This window comes from Macrotis lagotis, chromosome 1 (assembly GCF_037893015.1).
Source record: "Macrotis lagotis isolate mMagLag1 chromosome 1, bilby.v1.9.chrom.fasta, whole genome shotgun sequence".
NCBI classification, from domain to species: Eukaryota; Metazoa; Chordata; class Mammalia; order Peramelemorphia; family Peramelidae; genus Macrotis; species Macrotis lagotis.
In genome coordinates, this window is record NC_133658.1 from 702,676,415 (window position 1) to 702,692,381 (window position 15,967).

Here is a 15,967-nt window from a genome sequence, read left to right on the forward strand (position 1 = left end):
GGGGGGGAGTTATATATTTTCCTCTATTCTGCTATAAACACTATATTGTGTTCCTTCAGTTACTTTCCTTGAATTTCTGTAAGTGATCCTGCTCATATGATTTTCTTCCCCTGCACCTCTAGGTGTTTTCTGCAGATTTCTCTTTTCCATTGTGCCTCACTTTCATAACAATTCCAATTATTGCAGGTGTCAGAGGACACTGTTGCATAGTAGGGCACCTCCTTCCCTCAATGATCAATTTTATCTCCCTCCCCCCATCACTACCTTTGGAAACTTCATCTTTGTGTCCATGCTCTCTCACTTTTCCAAGTGTCACTTTCCCCTAGGAGTTCCAATAATTCCTCCTGGAACAAGTAGATGTTTTAGGCACCAAATCCTCTCAGTTCAGAGTCCTTATCTCCCTTCACCCCAAAAATATTCATCAGTGGAACCCCTTCCTATCTGCAAAACAAATCCTTCTTCCCTTCTCCCCTGTCAATCTCTCCCCACACTTCTACTCTGTTAACTTTTCTCTTTATAAGAACACTGAGGTCACCTTCCTCTTTTTGCTTTTGGTTTGATGATCCCAGAATAGCTCTCACTCCTCTTTCCCTCTGTTCTCTGCTCCACCCTGACTTCACTTAACTTCCTATGTTGTGATGTAGTCTCTCAAAGAAGCATTCTTCTTGTAGGTAAGGCACCACCAGATTCGGTCCATAATGTTTCCTGTTTATATCTTCTCTGTTACCTTTACCAGATTTCTGTCTACCCTTGGCTTCTTGTGTACATTGAAATATGTTTCTTATTGGTCTTTTTGTTGTCATTTTAATTCTGTTGTAGGTATTTATATACTCATCCTGTATTTCTATTGTTTGGGATATTAGAGAAGAATGTAATCTTTTCAATTCTTTTTTTTCTTTCTAAAACTATTTTCAACTTTTCTTTATTAATGAACATTCATTTTGGTCTTGTGTAATTAAGTTCAGATTTTCAAGATCAGTTACTTTGGACTGCATCCTAAATTCTAATGCTTTGAAACCCTCCTTTTATTAATGTGTGCAGAGTAATTGAAATGAATAATTTCATTATTCAAATTTCCTTTCCTTTGTATTTGAAGTTTTTTCCCTCCTGATGGCTTATAGAACTTGTTGTTTCTGAGTTAAATTGTTCAATTTAATCACTATGTGTATTGAAGTTTGAAATTTTAGGATTCTTCTTTCCTAGAGGCAGTATGTGAATTCTCATTGGAATTTCATTTTCTATGTTCAAAAAATCCAGTTAGTTCTCTTCTTTATTTTATTATTATGCTAAGGAGTTTTGTCCAGTAGTGTTCTCCTTATAGTTTTATGATCCTTAAGTTGTTTCAATGATCTTGTATCATTAGCTGTATGCTTTTTTCACATAGCAAGCAAATGAGCAAATTTTCTTTTAATGTTCTTGTTTTTCTTCTCTTCTTCGATACTTTCACTTCTGTATACTTGAATTCCCAAATTTTTATTTTCTCTTTTGTTTATTGTTCTAACTTGCCATTACAAACTTAGGTTTTTCTATTCTACTTATTATTTTTAATGTATAGGACATAAATTCTGCTCTCACAATTCTCATTTTTCTTTTATACCACTCAGGAAAAAAATGTTTTTATGCCTCCATGTTCTCAAAGTTTTTTATATTCTTTTTCATTCACTTCCTGACTCCCTCACCACTGATTGTCATTTCAACAAAGGCAGGGTTTTGTTTTTGTTTTTGTTTTGTTTTGTTTTTGAAAGGAAAATGGGGTCAAGTGGCTTGCCCAAGGCCACACAGCTAGGTAATTATCAAGTGTCTGAGGCCAATTAGAACTCAGGTACTCCGGACTCCAGTACCAGTGCTCTATCCACTGTGCCAGCTAGTGGCCCCTGAAGGCAGGGTTTTGAGGCATCTCAAATTCCTTCTTCATGGGGCAGATTATGCTTTACCAAGCAGTCTCTACCCCAACAACTTTTGGTGAGTCAGAAGTGGTTTTAGTTGGTTACTATGTTCTTTTAGGCTTGGTGAAATGCTGCCCAGCTGCTCCCACATGAAATATCTTGTCCTAATGATAAGGCTTCCACTAGTCCAAGATTTCTAGCCCAGTAGCAATAATTCAAAGCAAGTTTTCCCCAGTACCAGCATAGTCTGCTTCATAGTCTTGATTCAGAGCTGTATAACCCTGGAGCTTATGGGTAGCAGTTCCCAATAGGTTTTTGCTCCTGAAGTGTTTATTTCTAGTTGGGATGTTGAGGCCAAGGAAACATAGACTTGAGCCTGTATCTCTATGACACTGGAAATGGGGAGTGACACAGGATTTAAAAAGGGGATTTGATGTAAAACTGTCTAATATTCTTGAGTCTGCTAGGGCTATCTCATTCTGATTAAGTTAAAGGTAGGGGGAGGATAATGAGTGAGCTCAGGATCAGTAAGCAGCAGTTCAGTCCAAGTTTTAAACCTTATTTTGGATTCTGGATGACCATGGAAACAAGTGAAGTTGGACCTTTGAAATCTGTAATTGCTTTATCTTTGGCACATAATTTCTGTTTTAGAGAGGTTTGAGAGGATCTAAGGGATTGGAGAAAATAACTAGCTCACTTATCTTGTTGCTCAAAAGATCTCACCCTCTTTGACTTCTACAATCAGGTGATTAGGATTATGGTCATAGATGGAGTTGATATTTATAACCTATAACAATTTATAATATCTATAATATCATTTCCCTTAAATATCATAGCCTAAGTGCTGTCAAATGGCACTGGTCATATATATCCAGACTACTACTACTGAATCAATGACCTTTTCTTTCTCTTTCTCTCTCTCTCTCTCTCTCTCTCTCTCTCTCTTCTCTCTCTCTCTCTCTCTTTCTCTCTCTCTCTGCAGGATCTCATTTCACAATACCTTTAGGAACTTCTCTATCAGTGGTCATAATATGATATATCAATCAGCCAAAGAAATTTTCTTTTTCTTCTTTTTTTCCTTTTATTCCCTCAATTTTTAAAAAAATTAGAATTGCATGGCTCTTCCTAAACAACCGGAACATTTAACTGCTTTGGCAAAAACTGCCATTGTGGGCTATTTGTTATTTCCAGTCATTTTTCTAAAGCCAATTCTTTTATAAGTTTAGATAACATCTCCTTAGGAGTCAGATATTTCTGAGGATTCATCTTAATACAGCTTTCACTCAGTCACAGAAAGAAGAATGTTGCTCAACATTTTATCCTGGTTCTTGACTCTGTACATGAGAAATCTGCCTTGAACAGAAAAACATAACCAGTCATTTCTGAATAAACATTTCTTAACTAAAATAACTACAATAATGTTGTTGTTGTCATTTATTTTATTTGTTCCTCCTATAAGCAGATAAAAAATAACAAGGATAGAATTTCAGATATCTATCATATTCTTGGTTTCCAGTATAGTTACTATTTGACCAGTGCTTCTGTCTCTTTTCTTTAGGGAATAATTTCCTTGATTTTCCCTCTTCTCTCCAATATCTCCAATCTTTACCTTTCTGCTACTTTCTTCCCCTCTGTCTTCATATTTACCAAAACAATTCTGTGTTTTTTAAAAGATCAAATAAAAATTTTGACTCAGTGCTCTATAATGACTAGCCAATAGCTCCCTTTCTTAGAGTTATGTTGGAGAAATCATGCTAACTTAAATGGTGACTAAGGGTCATGTAACTTTCCAGTCTCCACTACCTTGGATCTCATATTTACTATTTGTAGATTGAGTATGATCCAAGGCTGTAGGACAATCTATCTTCTAGGCAAGGAATGTATAAGTCCTCATGGCTTGAGGATTAAAAAAATGAGTCATCCTTGGTCACTCTGACTTTGAACTGGTTGCACTAACTGAGACTGTGTTTTTCATGTTTCAAAATCATTCATTATGTACCTTGGGCTCTAATATGATTTTTGTCATATTATTCTGGACTGGAGGCCTTCCTTATTTTGGTTATTTCCAAGTAATCTCATCTCTCCATGCCCCCTATCCTTAGTGGCTTCTCTTACCTCTTTTTCTTTTCTTCATATCTTATTTTTGTCAATTATATTAAAACAATTGAGAAACTCAGTCCCATGACTAGTGCTTGTACTTGCTGCCAGACATCACTAAAGTCAACCATTAGAATACTTAATAGTCATAGGCTAATGCCAGATTCCCTTCTTTATATATATATACCTTCCTTCTAGACTACCCTCATCTGTTGTGTTCTGCCAGACCTTCCTCAAACTAACTTTTTTCCCTATCCAGAATTTATGTATTACTTGTTGCTGAAATTCACCTTTCATCTCTTCCACAACAATTGTTCTTTTAGTCTCTGCTTTTGGTCTATTCCAGTGTGGCATATTCAATTGCAGATACTGATCCTCTAGCTACCATCTTATTTCTCTTGTCACCCTCACTCCTAAATTTTTTAAATGGCCTGGTTGATAGCTACTGCTTCTAATTTTTCCTCTCGCTCACCTTTTTCTTTAACTTTGCTATTCGGTTTACATGTAATTGGGATATTGGAAAATTGTCTCTACATATAATTGAGAAAATAAATAAAGTTAAAGCAGAAATATTTAAAAAAATTTTGGTACTCTCTCTTCTGAAACTGCAAATTATTTACTAATTAACATTCCAGTGTTCTTTCTTAGTTTCCCCTCATCTCACTTATTTTTTGCATATATATGTATATTTGAATATTCATACATATTATATAAATATACATATATTACATACTACATATGTTTCCAAAATATAAAGCATTATATAAGTGATAGTTATTTTATAGGCAGTTTTTTCATTCTTTCTTTTTACTTTTTTAAAATTTAAATATTTTATTTCTTTCTTTTTTCCAACTACATAAAATGATAATTTTCACCATTCACTTTTTGCAAGATTTTGAACTCATATTTAGCACTATAAGTATTTTCCTTTCTGGAACCTTATTCTTCCTTGGTTTTCATGATGTTACACCCTCCTAGATATTCAATCAAATATTCTTTAATCTCTTTAACTAACTTCTTCTATCAGTATTATCAAATGTAAATATCCTCCAGATTTTAATTTTAAACCCTTTGCTTTGCAGGAGATATATTATTTTCCTTAAAGATATATTTCATTTATTTCCATGGCTTTATCAATTATGTCTATTTAAATAATTCCCCAAATTTTATCATTTTCTTCTCCCTCTCCTCAAGGTTCAACTCCATAATTCTAACTGAAGGCTGAACATTCTAATTGAAAGCCCTGTGATCATCTAAATTCCAACATTTATGAAACAAAGCATCCTCCCTTCAAAACTAGTTCCATTTTTTTACTTTTTTTTTTGATGGGGCCTGAATCTCTAATTTCTTCCCATGAAAACTCCAAGTTTGGATTCTATTTTTATAGATAAGATGATCATTTTTCAACTTATAAATAAGTTTGGAGAGTCATCTGGATATTCAGGGCAGAACCAAGTGGCAGAGTAGGGGAAACACTAAAGTCAAACTCTCCTAACATTCTCCTCCAAATGATTTTAATATAATACCTCAAATAAAATTCTGGCAGAGCAACAAATGGTCAGGGTGAAACATCCTGCTAGCCTAGTGGTCAGAAGGTATTGATCTGCAACACAGGTGGAAGCTAATCTGTAAGTAACAAGGATCGCCAGTGGTAGCAACAACTGCTTGAAGAATCTCTCAAGTCAGATTTGATAAAGCAATCCATCAGTCTACTAGTCAGAAAGAAGTTACAGGGAACTTCGATGGGAGCACTAGATTCAGACCAGATATGTTTGGTAACTTTATTGTCTATACGCAACCCAGGATCATAATTCAAGAGTAGAAAAGAATACCTTTGGTCAAGAGGAAACAGAGGCAACACCAAGAGTATCTATCTCTAGCACAGGTAGGGGGCGGGGTGGAAGGGGAGAAAGAAAAAAAGAAAAAAAATTTACATGATAATTTTATCATATATTTAAAAGAAATAGCAAGTTGTACATAATAGATTTGTAGTTTTGTGGACAATCATCTTTTTAAATTATTCTGCGCTATGGAAATGCTTTTTTATTACATAAATTAAAAATAAATAAATCAGAAAAACAAAAAAAAAGCCTGAATTTGGAGACCTTCTTTACCTTGCTAGCATTGGGAGCAGAGCTCAAAATTAGCATAAACTTCAAAGTCAAGAATAAGGCTGTACAAAAGGCCAAATAACAAAAAACAAATTGACCATAAAAAGTTACTCTAGTGATAGGGAAAATCAACACACAAACTCAGAGACAGACAATGTCAAAACAGATACAAGTAAAATGTTAAAGAAAAAAATGTGAATTGGACATAAACCCAACAAGAATTTCTGGAAGAGTTAAAATTATTTTTAAATTACAATAAGAATAGTAGAGGGAGGAAATGATTAAAGATATATGAGTAAAGGAAGAAAATTATGAAAAAAATTAATAGCTTGATAAAAGAGGTACTAAAATACTGAAGAAAACATTTAAAGACAGAATTGATCAAATGGTCAAAGAAGTAACATCACTGATAAAAACTAACTCCTTAAAAGGTTGGTCGAATGGAAAAAGAAAAATAGTTCACTGAAGAAAATGGTATTTAAAATAGGATGGGGCAAGTAGAAGATAATGACTTCATGAGGCATCAAGAATTAATAAAACGGGGGCAGCTAGGTAGTGCCGTGAATAGAGCACCAGCCCTGGAGTCAGGAGGACCTGAGTTCAAATCCAGCTTCAGATACTTAATAATTGCCTAGCTGTATGGCCTTGGGCAGTTCACTTAACCCCACTGCCTTGCCAAAAAAAAAAATTTTAAAAAATTAATAAAACAAAGTCAAACAAATGAAAAAATAAAAGAAAATATTTCATTGGAAAAATAATAATAGAAACAGATAAAGAAGAGATTATTTAAGAATTATTGGACCCTAAAAGCCATGGTCAAAGAAAAAGCCTAGATTTCATTTTTCAAGAAACTATAAAAGGTTTCTGGGGCTATGAAAGGTTAAATGACTTGTCCATGATCAAACAATTAGTTTTTTGTTAAAGCAAAGATTTTAAACATACTTTTATTATTCCTGGGCCTGTTTGCTTCCTTGCTTGCTTGCTTTCTTTTTTGCTTTTTTTTTTTTTGTTTGTTTGTTTGTTTTTGCAAGGCAGTGGGGTTAAGCGAACTGCCCAAGGTCACACAACTAGGTGATTAAGTGTCTGAGGCCCAATTAGAGCTCAGGTCCTCCTGGCTCCAGGGCTGGTGCTCTGTCCATTGCACCATCTAGCTGCCAGCTATGGGACTGCATTCAATCTACAAAATAATATATCTGCCAGACTTGATTATTTCTCTTATTTTCACTCTCATCCTCACAGTCAAACAGACTTAAAAACTTGAATTATCTTCTATCTTTCCTTTCTTTGTCATTTCCATGCCTGGTTTCTGTTCATGTTTTTCTTTTTAGTATCTCTTACATCTTTTCCTTTTAATTTATACTCTAATCAATCAAAAGTTTTTTGTTTATTTTTAATTGTTTTTATTGTAATAGCTTTCCTACTACTCTCCAATCTCAGGAGATAGAATTTCTCCTTTTTATTGCTAACAATCATACTTGAACCATTAATCCCATCCTCTTTCATCCAGTTTTGAGAACCTTTGCTGCCAAATATTCCCTCTTTTGTACTCATATTTAATCTCTAATCCCTAATAGTCTCCATCCCTACTGCTCATAATACAATCAAGTTTCTCTCATCTTTTAGAAATTTCCATTGGACCCTGACATTTACTCAAGCTATGCCTCTTGAGCATTTCATTACCAGTTCTTAGGAGTTATCTACTCTCATTGGATCTACATTTCTTACCTCTTACCAAATAACCTCCTAGTTTTTTCTGAACTGCTTACTATCAAGCTTCTAACTCACCATTCTGCTGGAATTTGTTCCCTTCAAGATTTCCAATGATTTCGTAACTGCTACATTTAAATGTCTACCTCCTCACAGTTTTCATTTATCTTGATCTCTGCAATTTTAATACTATTTAATACTATCCCATGCTCCTGGATGCATTTTCTTTCTTCTCTGACACTATCCATTATCCCAAACCAAAGCATATATAACTCTCAGCATTCTGCCCAAGGCCCTCTTTTCCTCTCACTTTACAAAAGCTGTCATGGTAATCTTATTAGTTCCATTCAACCCTATATAGATAACACTTGTATAAATTGTGTGATGTATATATGTGCAAATATGTACACATAAATATACTCACAGATACACTATATATATGTATTTGTATGTGTATGTGTGCGCGCGCGCGCGTGTGTGTGTGTGTGTGTGTGTGTGTGTGTGTCCAGTCCCAATTTCTCACATGGATTCAGAGTTTGCATTATCCGGTGCTATCTCCAACTAGATGCCCCATACCATACCAAAATTGAAATTCCAAAACAGAAACTCAAATTTTCCCTGAACTTACCCCTCCTCTAAACTATACATTTTTGTTGACTATGTTTTCTCTTATTCAAGTTAGTTGCCTTTGATTCTTTCTCCTCCCTCACTCACAAATTTAGTTAACTGTAAACTCTGGCCTGTAACGATCTCCTAATTAGCAACTTGTTGCAGTCTCTTCATTTTCCAGTTTTCCTCCATGTATCTGTCAAAACCATCTTCCTAACACATAGATGTGAACATGTCACTGTGCTATTCAGAAGTCCTCAGAACTTCCTTGTTGCTTGTAGGATAACATACAAATTCCTCACTATACCATTTAAGGAAGGACCTCCACAATTATCTTCTGACTTCAACCTATCTTTCCAATCTTGTATTATATTGCTTCCCCTTTTTATACTCTAATTTTCAGCCAAACTGAACTACAAGCTATATAACAAACTTGACATTGCATCTTTTATTTCCTTACCTACCACCTCATATTGAATTCTCTGAAGTCTTTTCCTTTGGATCTCAGCTCATGTATCTCTTCAGCTGTGATGGTTACTTTGATACTTAATATTTATTTATACTTTTTTCATCAAATAGTTTTACATTTACTTATCTTATAGCTGCTACCAAAAACAAGTGCAAACTTCTTAAGAAAAATGGTGGGTTTTACCCTCATTTCCCCACAATCACAGCATCTGGCACATAGTAGGTATCTGTAAAGTTGTTTAATTCATTTTATCTCTTTCACATGAGCTTCTGTCCTTGACTTTGACTCCTTGAACATGCTCCTCTCAGATAAGCTCATCACTAGAAATTCTATAATCATGCAAACTGATTCAACTTTGGTATCCAATGCCCCGTCAGTACACTCATCAGTGTTTGTCCTCTGATTGGAAGGTTAGAGGATGGAGCAAAAGCTCTTCTTATAACCTCCCTGTTCAGAGGGTTCAAAATTTATATAGAGGGCAGCTAGGTGGCATAGTGATTAGAGTGACAGGCCTGAAATCAGAACTTCTTGTTCTTGAGTTCAAATCTGTACTTAGACATTACTAGCTGTATGACTATGGCTAAGTCATTTAACTCTGTCTGCCTCAGTTTCCTCTTCTATAAAATGAAGAAACTAATCCAGTATCATTACCAAGAAAACCCTAAATGAACTCAGAAAGAGTCTGATCTGACTGTAAATGAATAATAGTAACAACAGAATTTCCAGTCATTTCCTTGTTTTCTACCAGCTATTTTGTGCAATTTTAATTCCATGAACCCCATACCCCTCTATATACCAGGTGCTCATTTATAGCTTTGTATCATCTATTATGTCCTCCCATCTCCCAATTAGTTTGTAAGCTCCTTGAGGGCAATGACTGTCTTTGTTTTTCTGACTTGAATCTAAAGCAGTAGCTAGCACATCATAAGTATTTAACAAATATTTGACTAGACTGCTGTCTCAATCTTTAAATCCTTATTCGCTCTCTCTACTGTTAAAATAGATGTTGTTCCCAGCTCCTTAAAATTTTATATACATTCCATTATCTAAATCACCGGTAAAATTTTTTTAACTCAACATATTCAAGAAGCTCTTGAGAATGTTAACAGTAGGATGTAAGTTTGACCCTGAAAAAGTAAAAAGAGCTCATGTATGAAAAAAGTGAATAGGATGCTCTTTTGAATTCCATTAGCTGACATTTAACCATTTTATGCAAAGCACTATGCTTTATAAAGAACAAAAATATATGTTCCTTGCCTTCAAAGAGCTTAAAATTTAGAAAGGGAAATAAAGACAATAAACTAGCAATTTTCTCAATTCTTTTCAATCATTCTTGCTATTGTTCTCCCTCTTGTTCAGTCATTTTTAGCTAGGTCTGAATCTTTGTGATCCCATCTGGGATTTTCTTGGCAAAAATATTGGAGAGACTTGTCATTTCCTTCTCCATCTCATTTTTTATTGGAAGCTGAGACAAATAAGGTAAAGTGACTTGTTTGGGGTCACACAGCTAGTAAGTATCAGAAGCCAGAATAAACTCATTGAAGGTGTTTCCTGTTCTCTAGACCCAGCACCCTATTTACTACACCAACTGACTTCCTACCCTCTTGGCTGAGAATTAAGAATGACTTCACTGGAAAAAAAAAGACTATTCACTAAGAGCACCTTCTTTCCCCCCTCCTCATTTAACGATTCAGATATTTTCTGTCCCCAACTCTTCCTTCTCTGTTTCACATAGAGCCTTTTTTCTTACCAAGACAACCACCCTACAAGCCTATTTTTCTTTTCCGTCCTTTCCTCTTCAACAGATTGCTTCCTCTTATTATCTCCATTATATCACTGCTTATATTCTGTTTACAAAGATGGCCTTTCCCCATCCTCTACCATCTTAAAACAACAAAAACTTGATCTGTCTATTCCTAGTAGCTTATCTACTAAACTCCTAGAGAAGTCTATAATAGCTGCTCCCCATTTCCTCTCCTTTCATTCTCTTAACTCTATAGTCTTTATCTTTTTTGAACTCAGTATTTGACACGAATGATCATCACTTTTCCCTTAATTTTTACTTCTATATGGATTTTTATGGCACTTCCCTCTTCTTCTCTTACTACCTAGGTGATTGTTCTATCTCTCCTTTACTGGATTTCTACTCATGTAATACCTTATGATAGTGGGAATTCCCCAATAAACTTCAATAGGTCTTCTTTTCTCCCTCTCTACTATTTCACTTAGTGATAAAATCAGGTCAATAATTATCTTCTTGCTGCTAATATTTAGATCTATTTGTATAATTCTAACCTTTCTCCCAACCTTCAATTTTTAATATAAATATATTATTTGTTTTCCAATTATATACAACAGTAGCTTTTATCAAGCATTTTTTGTAAAGTTTTGAATTTTACAATTTTCCCCTCTCCCTGTCCCCTCAACAGAAGGCAGTTTGATAATTTTTATATTTGTTTCCATGATATGCATAGAAAAAATTGAATATGTTGAGAGAAAAAAACATATCCTTAAAAACATATCCTTAAGGAAGAAACAAAATAATAAAGATAGAAAAATAATGTAATCATAAGACAACTTTTTTTAAGAATAGAAGATAATAATCTCTGGTCTTCCTTTAAACTCCACAGTCCTTCTCTGGATACAAGTGGTATTCTCCATCACAAATCTCCTAAAATTGTCCCTGATTATTTCCCTGTTGAAGTGGGCAAGTCCATCAAAGTTGATCATCACCCCATGTTATTGTTAAGGTGTACAATGTTCTTCTGCCAGCCTTCAATCTTGAACTACCAACTGCCTTTTAAAATCTCAAACTAGATAGTTAAATTGGGCAAAACTTACTTCATTATCTCTCCTCCAAAGCACTATACTTTTCTGAATTTCCCTGTTTCTGTGAAGAGTACTATCAGTGTCCTAATCACTAAGACAAAAATCTATGTATGATCATTGATACCATCCTCTCTACCTAACCCTCCTATATCCAGAGTGGTCATATCCTGCTATTGTCACTTTACTAATACCATTTATTTATGCCCTTTTCTTTCTTATGACTTTTGGACTACTCTAATAGCTTTCTAAAATTCTTACTTGAAGACTCTTCTTCCACTTGGGTACTCTAATCAGAGGGTTTTCTGAACTACTCATCCATCTTTGGTGCCCACCTGTCACCCAGTTCTCACCTATGGTTCCATGAAGTTATGGAATGTGCAGTGGCCATAACCCAGTAAAACCATCTTGACAACTAGGCTAAACTAAATTGAGGGGTAATCAACAGAATTAAAATCCATTTGTGAGTTAGGGAATTGTCTGCCTCAAGCATGAAAAGACTTTCTTGGGCAGAATGGGCATATGAGGACAATTTGTTTCATTGGTCATGAAAATCAAGCACTACATCTCAAGCCACCACTTCTCATCTTGATTTTTATCTTGCCACCAGATTTTGATAACTCTGGAAGAAAGAGGCTGAAGACTGTGCAGTTCTGCCTCACTTAAATCCAATTCACACACCAAGAAAGATATTGCCCCTTGATATCATTGGTCCTCTTTGAAAATAAACGACAACAATAACAACTTCTACTTAGGTTTCATATTAATTTTTTCCTAATGTGTAGATTTGATCATGTCAAATATATTCTGTGATTCCCTATTATTTCTGGAACCAAATGTAAATTCCCCAGTTTGGTTTTTCAAAACCCTTCTTCACCTGAACCTTTCCAATTTTTCCCATTCATCTTAAATTCCCTTTTACAGTTTCTTCCCTTGTTGCTGTTCCTGAAACATTTAATATTCTCCTTCCCTCTCTCTACCTCCTGATTTTCTTCAAGTCTCAGCTAAATTTTCACCTTCTGTAAAGAAGCTTTTGCTCCTTAATCTTTACTCTTTCCTCTTTGATTAACTATAGTTCACTCCCTCACGAATCTGGTTTGCACATAGTTGTTGGCACTTGGTGGTTTCTCGATTAAACTGTTAGCTCCTTAAAAGCAAAGACTATTTGCTGCCTTTGTATTTCCAAGACTTAGCACAGTGCCTGGGAAGGGAACAGGAAGAAAATAAGTATGCATATAATGCCTACTTTGTGGCAGACAATACACCATGTGCATATTTCATTTGACCACAACAAAACTGTGAAAAGTGTTTCAACATATTATCTTACTTGTTCCAAACAACAGCCCTGTGAGGTAGGAGCTATTATCATACTCATTTTTTACAGTTAAGAAAAATGAGATAAAGAGAGATTAAATGACTTGCCCACAGTCATCCATAGCTATTAAGTGTCTGACATTGAATTTGAACTCTTGTCTTCCAAAGCTGACTCAGAGAAGGCTCTTAATAAATGGAAGCTGACTGGATAGCTAAATGCAATGTATAAATATAGTTTTAGAATGTAAAAGTAGAATAAGGAATTTCCAATGGATTAATAGTTAAGGAGAGAGAGAGAAGTTGATTGTCTTGAAAGTAAAACACTTTTGCTTAGTGCTGATTTGACATATTTTAAAGAGGATAGTGATCAAATTGAAGAGAAGAAAATTAATTTCTGCAGGAATTTCTAAACTGGAAGTCTCCACTATTCTTTTTTGTTATTCTTGTTTTCTTTTCTATTTCTCATGGTACATTTGATCATCATCATGCAAACCTGCAGAATTGATTGCTTTAGTGTCAATTGACTCATTCATTATCTCTTTCCTTCCTTTGGTTCCATCTGAATCCAACTTTTCATAAAGAGAAGGTAAAAGAAGAAGCAATGTAGTAAATAAGTGTGAAGAACAAGGGGTGTTGTTGTCTCCTCAAGGTGGAGACTCCTTATGAAATCCATTAAAAAGGGGCTATGGCCCCAGCCAATCAGAAAACTGGGAGAGTTCTCCTAATCTCTTCCAAAGATGACAAACCTAAGGATTAGAAGAAACCAGTCCCTAACTAGACATGGGTGACCTAGAAATTTTGACCTAAGGCAAATGAGTTTGTGCAAATAGGTACTTGAATATTATTCCACATTTCTTCAAGTCTCAGCTAAATTTTCTGTGATGATTGAGGTTTATCAACGTAACATGCATTGTATGATAGGGGGATCATATTAGGGACATGTCATAGAATGGGAAGGCCTCTTAGACTATAACTCAATTTCCAAGAGTCCATGAAAATCCAGGTGGGAGGGAAAAAAGGTTCCCACAACTATATAATAACAGATAGCATTGTACCATGTTGTGCCTCACACTGGGGCGGGGCACCCGTGTCTTGCAGGCTCAATGAATAAAGTGTTCAATTCTTCTCTCACTCCAGATGTGTTTCCTTTTTAGATAACATAAGTAAACAAATAGACTAAAACCTCTTTAAGGGGACCAGATTTCAAATTACTTGTGACAATTACTATGTCTGTAATCTTGGACAAGTCACTTAACTAACTGCTTGGGACTATTTTTAAAAGTAAAGAGAATGAATTCAAAGGGATAAACTCTAAGCTCCTTTCCAGCTCTGAATCTAAAAATCTTCTTCCTACAACATATATGCAAACCTTCCCTGTTTAAAGACTCTTTTTAGGAAACTTTTCCTGTATGACACTTGGTCAAATCGATCTGTGGTTACTTTTGAGTCTAGTTCAAGGGCAAGATGCTTCTAACATCGATGAATTTGGTTTATTTCCTTAATTAAAGTTTGAAGTATGATGAATACTGAATAAGGATGGCTGATTTAAAAATCAATCAATAACTAAAATAATCAATTTGCCCTAAGCTGTTCAATTCCTTGGTAATTTTAGTGCATTTTTTTGGTGAAAAAAAATTCAAGTTTGTCATTATGCCCTTTAGTTCCAGAGAGTTTGTATTCCAAAAGTTTATTAACTCTTCATGGTTATAATGCCATGTCATGCTCTGATGTATTCACTATATTGCCCTACATCTCAGTCTGTGGCTTTTTAGCTCATTTGATTAGACCATGGTGCTGATGGAACCACAGTCTTGGAATAAATCTCCATAGGGACAAGTTATGTTTGTTGTTTTCATTGCCCACAAAACACTGGAATTCAAGGGGGAAGATAAGAGAATAAGTATGTTTACATTACTTACTATATAAATGCTAAGTACTTGAATTTTATAGTGAAATTATTTCATTTGATATTCACACCAAAGCAGGTGCAATTATTATTGCCATTTGACATTTGAGAAAATTAAAGTAAATAGAAGTTAAGTGACTTGCCCAAGATCCCACAGCTAGTAATTGTCTAAGAACAAATTTGAACTAGTCCTCTGTTCGTCGCATCACCAGCTTCCTTAACCAGTCATTTTTAAAATGCAAGCTTATTACTCAGAAGGGAGACTAGATAAGCACATAGTTGATGTAAGGTTTGTGTTTTTGTGGCTGAAAGGGCAACAGACAATAGCATATGCCCTTACAATATTAGCGCTTATGAACATCAACAATATCTGTGAAGAATGAAGAATAAAATGTGATTGTAATGTATGGATATTTCCTTAATTCTCAATATGCTTCCCACAAAACCCTTTTTCCCCCCTATGTGGCCATTGTCTTCTATTGTCAAACAAATTCTAATATAGATTCTTTATTTCCCTTTAATTTTCCACTGTTTCTGAAAGAAAGCTATCTATTATGACATTAAAAAGATTATTGAGGACATTTTCTGCTCTGCATATTTTCCCCAACAAATACCTGAACATTTGAAGTCACCCAAGAGCATTAAGTCATTTGTTCTAACCATCTGTTCCATTTCCCTTAACAACTGTGCATCCTCATCATTCCTTTGATTATAACTCCTGTTGTGTCTGTTGTGAGTAAATAAACTACAGAGTACCTCCTGCTCCCAATGTATAACCATGTAAAATGGGTTCACTGTGTGATATGCTGACAGGATGGGAGAGAGGAAGCAGTCAATGTTAGCAAAATCCAATGGGTCATCAAGACCCCTACTGTGTTCTGCCAAATCCTACTTATTTGAAGCAAGTCATCAGTTTATTCAAAATAGTTCCCAATTAAGGATACTAAATAGTGTTAGGTTAAATAAGTGAATCAGTGCAATTCCTTTGGAAAATTCAACTAAAATAATAGCTAGATTCTCACAAGAAGCAAACTGTACTTTT

General features: G+C 34.9%; 1 long non-coding RNA gene across 1 annotated transcript in view; it reads left to right on the forward strand.

The window, feature by feature from the left end:
• The first annotated feature begins 600 nt into the window (after positions 1 to 600).
• The window catches only part of LOC141523443 (uncharacterized), a 38,554-nt gene continuing 23,187 nt past the window's right edge, over positions 601 to 15,967 (forward strand). Inside the window, exon 1 of the long non-coding RNA XR_012478489.1 lies at positions 601 to 671. This is a non-coding gene — a long non-coding RNA (uncharacterized LOC141523443). The remainder of the gene's footprint in view (positions 672 to 15,967) is intronic.